Source organism: Salvelinus sp. IW2-2015, linkage group LG27 (assembly GCF_002910315.2).
Source record: "Salvelinus sp. IW2-2015 linkage group LG27, ASM291031v2, whole genome shotgun sequence".
NCBI classification, from domain to species: domain Eukaryota; kingdom Metazoa; phylum Chordata; class Actinopteri; order Salmoniformes; family Salmonidae; genus Salvelinus; species Salvelinus sp. IW2-2015.
The window spans coordinates 28,007,950-28,015,689 of record NC_036867.1 but is presented as its reverse complement, the minus strand read 5'-3'; positions in this window follow the sequence as shown (position 1 = coordinate 28,015,689).

Here is a 7,740-nt window from a genome sequence, read left to right as displayed (position 1 = left end):
ATGTAGGGTGAAACTGTGTGTGTTACACGTGTGTGCGTATGTGTGTTTGTGTGTGTTCATTTGCATGCATGTGTGTGTGGTGCCAGAAAATTCACAGCACACTGATATAACACCTTGTTGCGAATAGTGATTAACAAGAGATCATTTGGTGATGATGACATACTGTAAAGTGTCACAAGTCAACTGCACAAGCGATGCATGAAGACTGCTGTTACAATGGCCGCCCGGAGTCAGAGACCAGGTTCTCCGTGGTAACTGTCACGTTCCTGACCTGTTTTCTATTGTTTTGTATGTGTTTAGTTGGTCAGGGCGTGAGTTGGGATGGGCAGTCTGTGTTGTTTGTTCTATGTGGGAGTGTGTTGGTTAATTAGCCTTATATGGTTCTCAATCAGGGACAGGTGTTATTCATTTCCTCTGATTGAGAATCATATATAGGTTGGCTGTTCTCACTGTTTGTTTGTGGGTGATTGTCTTCCGTGTCTGTGTCTGTGCACCACACGGGACTGTTTTCGGTTTGTTCGTTTTATGTAGTCTATTCCTGTTCGTGAGTTCTTTCGTGTCTTTATGTAAGTTCCATGTTCAGGTTTCGTCTACGTCGTTTTCTTATTTTGTAAGTTATTCAAGTGTTCTTCGTGTTTCGTCTTTATTTAATAAATTCATTATGTCATCATACCTCGCTGCGTATTGGTCCACCGATCCTTCTCTCCTCTCCTCGTCCGAGGAGGAGGAAGAGCTAGAGCACCGTTACAGTAACACATCACAACAGCTGTTCCCTATTGCTCTCAATGTCATGTGGCCCACTTCAGCAGTGCCATTGAGGTTATAACGTTCAGGCGTGGGCTAAATGAAAAGAGCAGTGTACCTCAAGGCCCTTCAGTGCCTGGGGTCTTTCTGTCATGAACTGCAAGAATAAAGAACAGTATTTACAAAGATGGTTTAGTATGAAAATATGTAGAAACTACTACTCTAATAGAAATCCCTGATCATGCTTGTAGGCAATGTAATGCTAACGTTGGCTAGCTAAGCTCATGCGTAGAAACACGTAATCGGGTCAAACTGTCACGTTCCTGACCTGTTTTCTGTTAGTTTTGTATGTGTTAGTTGGTCAGGACGTGAGTTTGGGTGGGCAGTSTATGTTTTCTGTTTCTATGTTGGTTTAAAGGGTGACCTAATATGGCTCTCAATTAGAGGTAGGTGTTTTCACACTGTTTGTTTGTGGGTGGTTGTCTCCTGTGTCTGTGTCTATGTTGCACCATACGGGACTGTTTCGTTCGTTCGTCGTTTTATGTAGTCATTTTCCTGTCCGTTCGTTCTGCGTTACATGTAAGTCCTTACGTTCAGGTTTGTCTACTCCGTTTGTTGTTTTGTTTAGTTTTAAGTGAAGTTCGTGTTGTCGTCTTTACTTTAATAAATATCATGTCATATCACAACGCTGCGCCTTGGTCGAATCACTACTCCTCCTCTTCGTATGAAGAGGAGGAGGAACACCGTTACACAAACGGTTGTCTCACGCCGAACTGCGCATGTGCAGGCCGTCAGTCAAAGGCACTCCTTTAATATAAAGTTGTTTTCGACTAAAATGAAAATGTGTACGTTTGTCACTTAGACGAGGTTGGAGTAATAACATGTCTAGCTACTTAAGACATTGGCTCGAATCTAGGTTGCGCCTTTAGACTTCGAGAAAATTAACAACTTAAGGAATAATTTTTTACTTCTATCATTGACTTCTCAAACCCCAAACCCCAAACCCCCGGTCTAGTCTGCCGAGTCTGCTTTKCAAGCGTTCAAGGAAGTCTCGCAATATTGGGCCTCGCGATGTTAGAAACTCTGTGGTATTTATCTCCACTTGGGTGAGTGTGTGTGTCTTCAAGGCATTCTTAGAATCAACAATGTTATTTGTTTGGATCCCTATTAGCTTTTGCAGAAGCAGCAGCTACTATTCCTGGGGTCCACAAAAATAGGCTAGTTGTCACGTCCTGACCTTAGTTCCTTTTTTAATGTCTCTATTTTAGTTTGGTCAGGGCGTGAGTTGGGGTGGGCATTCTATGTTTTGTTCTGTGTGTTTATATTCTATGTTGTAGGTCTAGGTTTTCTGTTTCTATGTGTTTGGCCTGGTATGGTTCTCAATCAGAGGCAGCTGTCTATCGTTGTCTCTGATTGAGAGCCATACTTAGGTTGCCTGTTTTCCCACTATGATTTGTGGGTAGTTGTTTTCTGACTTTGTATTAGTTACCAGACGGAACTGTTTCGGTTGTTCTTTGTTTGTTTATTTTGTATTTTAGTGTTCAGTGCATTTTAATAAAATGACGAACACTTACCACGCTGCACATTGGTCCGATCCTTCCTACTCTTCCTCAGACGAAGAGGAGATCCGTTACACTAGTGGCCAATCCTCAAAAAGGGCTTTAGTTTTTGAGCTACCCCTACCCGAGGTATAACAAAGCACAATCATGTTTTAACACATGTCTAAGGTCTCCCTCCATTTCGTATATGAAATGTATCATTGTATACAAATATTTTACTGCAAACGTGGTTAAATTGATAGATATTGTGACACACCCCCTTAACTCACAATATTTAACAGAATAAAGCCAGGTCAGGAGGCCATACACTGTTGAACTCTGCTTTGTACCTTCTGACAGTTTGACCAATATTTATTGAGAATTGATTTGCATCAGTAGTGACCCACTGGGCACAGTTGTCAATTCAACGTCTATTTCACTTTGGTTCAATGTAATTTAATTGAAAGAATTTGGAAACAACATGGATTCAACCAGTGTGTGCCCAGTGGGGAGCTTTGAAGGATCAACGGAGACTGGTCTCTATCGCAAAATAGATTTTCTATGTTAATGAGAATGATCTGTATAAACAAACTTCAGCTGGTCAAACAAAAGGCGTCTTTTATACTTCCAACACCTGTTTCGTATTTAACCTCTGGCATGCAGGAATGACTAAACACAAAGATAATTCTTCGGTTTACGCACGCAGCCCAGTCCTTTGATTGTGACATTCAACCCCAGTACTGACAGTGTCAGCTTGCAGAAGCGTCACGCACCTACATTTTTGAAGGACCAAAAGTGAGGGAGAGACTCAATGAACATGACACCCCCATTAGCCATGTTGGGAAGGACATTCCTTTCACTGATTTCCCAGAACGTTAACGTCAACGAGAGGCGACGRTCCACGGATCCACTCCGGAGTCCCGATCCCCTCCGCTATAGGTAAGATAAGGATCTGTGTCTGCCTCCGGGCTGCCATCCAAATGGAGCTCAGTTTGAGGGCCATCRACATGTTATTAACAAACCATGGGGTCTTCAACATCAATCTTCTGGGATGACTGAAAAGACATGAGAGAGTGGAGAATTTAGGTTGGAGACAGGTCATTCAGGATATGTGAGGCTGGATGAGGATAGGGCTGGGGATGTTTGTGCTCTATGTGTGCTGGAGTCTTGGAGGAACTCATCATGTTACTTACTGAGATTGAGCAGATTGTTGGACTGACTGTTTAAACCACAAGGAGATTATCCATTTACAGTTATGTAAGATTGTCCTGTGTGGCTCAATTGGCATGTACGTAGCACTAACAATGCCAATGAGGGTTCATTCCTGCAGGAATCACATCAAAATATATACTGTATATAGAAATTCACTGTACTGTAAATTGCTGGGCTTAAAGCATCTACCAAAGTGGCACATGTGATATTATATTATACTGTGTATCACAAACAATACATTTATCAATGGGAACTTTCAACATTTCAGTGGGTTAATGTTACAGTAACTTCCCAAAGTGGGATAAAAAGTGAACTTTTAAATGAAAACGGTTGATAATAATTGAATAATAGAGAGAAAGGTGTTGTTTGTGTGTATTATACCAATTAAGATGACAAGTACTTCAGAGAAAGCCTGTGTCATTATAGATGTGATAAACTCCAATACCCWATTCATTAATTATTATATTTTCTTATTTTAATTCAAGTTGCTTTTCTTACTTAATAAATGCCTGCACTTCAATGCCAGAGTGTAGGTGTACGTAGATCTCATTGCTATATTTGTCATCTGTAATGTTTGGTGAGGATCAAAAAACAGGGCCTACCTGTGATTGAATTACCATACAGAGTACAGAGTCAGCAAGCAATGTGGGCAGGATTCGAAGGAATCACTGAGGCCCTCTATAATTAAACACATTCGGTACACACACAGACAGACACGGACAACGGGTACACACACCACACACACACACACACACACACACACACACACACACACACACACACACACCAACACACACCACACACACACCACACACACACACACACACAACACCACACACACACACCACACACACACAATCAGACATACAATCAGACATACACACACACACACACACAATCAGACACACACACTCAAACGCACTCAAACTGCCAGGCACAAATATGAACACACGCAAACACGCACACACTCAAATTCACACACACATACCAGATGTTTCCATTTCTTTTCAGGAATGTTTGTGAGCAAACCGTTGTCTCTAAGAAAACCTTCACCAGTCACCACAAATATTACTATTACTGACCTTGCTACTGTCCCTTTACGGTATATACTGTAGTTGTTGAATAGTTATTGCAAGAATGGTCTTGCAACACAGACGCTGAACCATTGACTCACGCGTTCAAACCGGTAACCTTAATCGTGCTGTGCACAACTTCTATTGTTGTCCCTTGTCAACAGATATAATGAATGCGTCAGAAAGAAACCCTTACTACGGATAATCAACAACCCTATCMATTTTCAGAATCTTATGTACAATACATCAAAGAGAAACTTGAAGATGGCAATTGTCTAAGCTACCATTAGACATACAGTTATATGCTCACTGTTCCCTGAGTTTATGCCTAGACTTTAGCTCAACGGGCTAACAACCCTAAAACCCGGATGGTCACATAAATCCCTGTTAGATACCAGGCCCTAGTATACGTACTGTAAATCGGCAGATGCTGACTACATGAGCTGTAACCTTCCTCATCCAATTCTAGGTTTCCACAGGAACCTCACAGGAAGTAATACCCCGTGACACGGAGAGGCGCGTAGATCCATAGAGTCGGCTCAGCGGAGACATTATGGTCAAAGCCCCAGTCGGCTTTCGTTGGTTCTCTCATTTTAAACTCCATTTTCYTTTTCTCGCTCCCTCATACTGGGTTAGGGTCGAGGGGTCAACCAGATTATCTCCTAATCCCGTTAATCCATCCTCACATCAGTCTAGGATTACGAGCCGTTGTAATTGAAGGAGCCACCGCCTCAATAAAAAAAAGACAGGAAGGCTGAGGATGGCTGATGGTTGAGGAAATGCTGTGAAATGAGGAGAGGGAGAAATTATGGTACATTATCATGGTGTGTGTGTGGGGGGGTGGGAGTGTTTGAAGGGGGTCAGTGCCCTCCTCATGCTGAGATGCCAGTCATATTTCATTAAGGTGAAATTAAGAGAAGATGGCTTGACCCCTGCCTGCGGCCTGGAGTAATCTCTCACAGTAACATTGACTCTCCCTTAATACATAAAAGCAGACGATATATGGACAAAGACTGACAGATAGTTGGACAGATGGATGGACAATGTGTGTGTGTGTATGTATGTATGTGTGTATGTGTGTGTATGTGTGTCTGYGTATGACTKTCCAAATTTTAGTAGCTGTGTGTCTATGCGTCTGTGTATCAATGTGAGTTGTCAAGTCTGTATATGTGTGTCGGTGTGTGTACACAGACTTGAAAACTCACAATGATACACAGACACATACACACACACAGATTAACATGTGCAAAGTCATTTCACGTCTGAGTGTGTGTGTATGGCTCCCATATGCAGCTTCCATTTGCCCTCTCATATGTCGGCTGTTAGTGTTAGGGGTCAGTGGTCAGTGCCTTCTGATGAGTGGACATTTTGTTGATAAAACATCTATTAGTAAGTACTCTGTCAGATTAGTGGATTTAGAGGTCTGCGGCCAAGCAGGGTCACGGAGCAGCAGGCCTCTCTACTGGATCCCTGAAAAGTTTGACTCTAAGAGACTCCTATAATCTCCAAACACTAGCTCAAGTTATCTTTCCGCTTGGGAAATTAAGGTCTTGGTAGAACTTGATCCTCTGCAATCTATGAGATGTACGCTGTACTTAGATGGAAATGGTACATTTTCAAAAGAAGACCGGTGCAGTACTATAGTTTTCCAGGAAATTAGTGCAATTCATAATTCAATCAAAGATGAATTTAGAAAGAGGCAGAAAAAAAGATAGACAATGATTGGATGAATCATGGGGGGGGGGGTTACGTTTGTGTGTGTGTGTGTGTATGTGTGCACTTGTGCTTATGTGTGTACATGCATGTGTGTTTGCACATGCACGTGTATGTGTGTGCGCATTTGCATATCTGTGTGTGTGTGACCGAATCAACCTAATTAATCGGTGCGTGCGGATGTCATTCACCTGAATGGATCACCCCCTCAATCTCTCTGACCTTCAAAGCTTCCCCCTGCAAGTCTGGAGGGTGGCCTGTGTGACCTTTCATTTTTGCGCCACGTTCCCCCTTTTATTCGTATCTTCCGCGTGTGCCGATAATGCCTCTTTTCCCCTTCACTCCTCCTGATGTAATTTAAACAGGATTTTCTTCATATCAGGATCTGGGGATAAGAAAGATAGCAGTGCTAGGATGGAGGGAGAGAGGGAGAGAGAGGAGGGGGAAGGTGAGAGTGAGATGACAGAAATGTCTGGACTAGGCTGAGATTTGGACTGTGACAACCATAAGTACCTAATGTATCTGTGGTCCTGTTGTGTAGAATAAAACTGTCTCACAGCATCTTCATAATGTTCTAAAGGATGAATGTGTTAAACATACCAGTGAATCTAACTTCAAATTATGATTGAGTACTTTAATATGTGTGTGTGTGTGTGTGTGTGTACGTGTCAGTACACGTGCCCGCGCACGAGTCACGACCACAGTATGTGTCACAGCTCCTCCCTGTGACATTCCCACAACAATCTTGACATTGATTTAAGATTTTCATCGATCACCCTCCCAGAATTTCCCACAGCTTTGACTCTTAACTAAAATATGTTGTTATTATTGATGTAGGACTTAGGCCTCCTGGGTCCTGTGTTAGAGAGTGATGCAGAGAGAGAGAGATGCGAAGAGATATGCAGAAACAGAGAGCGAGAGAGATGATGTGGAGGCAGTTTTATACTTCCCTGATACATCCCTCCCTACATCGCTGCTGCCCCAAACAAGAAACACAATTGGACAGGGATGAAATACTGAACCATGGGGCCTGGCCCCTTCGTAACCTTTTAAAGCCATCTCTCTCACTCCACTGCCTCAGCAGCGGCCAATGGATCTCCCTGATTGAATTCCCCCTGTCCTTAACTGATCTGGGGGTGTTAGCTTGCAACAGGCTGGCCATAAATTCCTCAGGCTAGAGGGTCGGTAAGGTGTATTTGCTGATAGTTTCATGACATCTTCCATAGACACTAGTTTGTAAAAAGAATTGTCAGGAAGAATTAATTACCTTGTTACCAACAATACCAGCTTTTTGATGTGTGTATCAGACACACACATGAAAAGACATCAGACTTACACTAAAACATACTGGCCAAACTCATGATATTTCTGACATATCTCTCCCAGCAATTCTACCAGGCGTTCAGCGCTCTTTTGACAGCATACTCACACACTGACTAGTCTGGCAAAGGGTCTTTCTC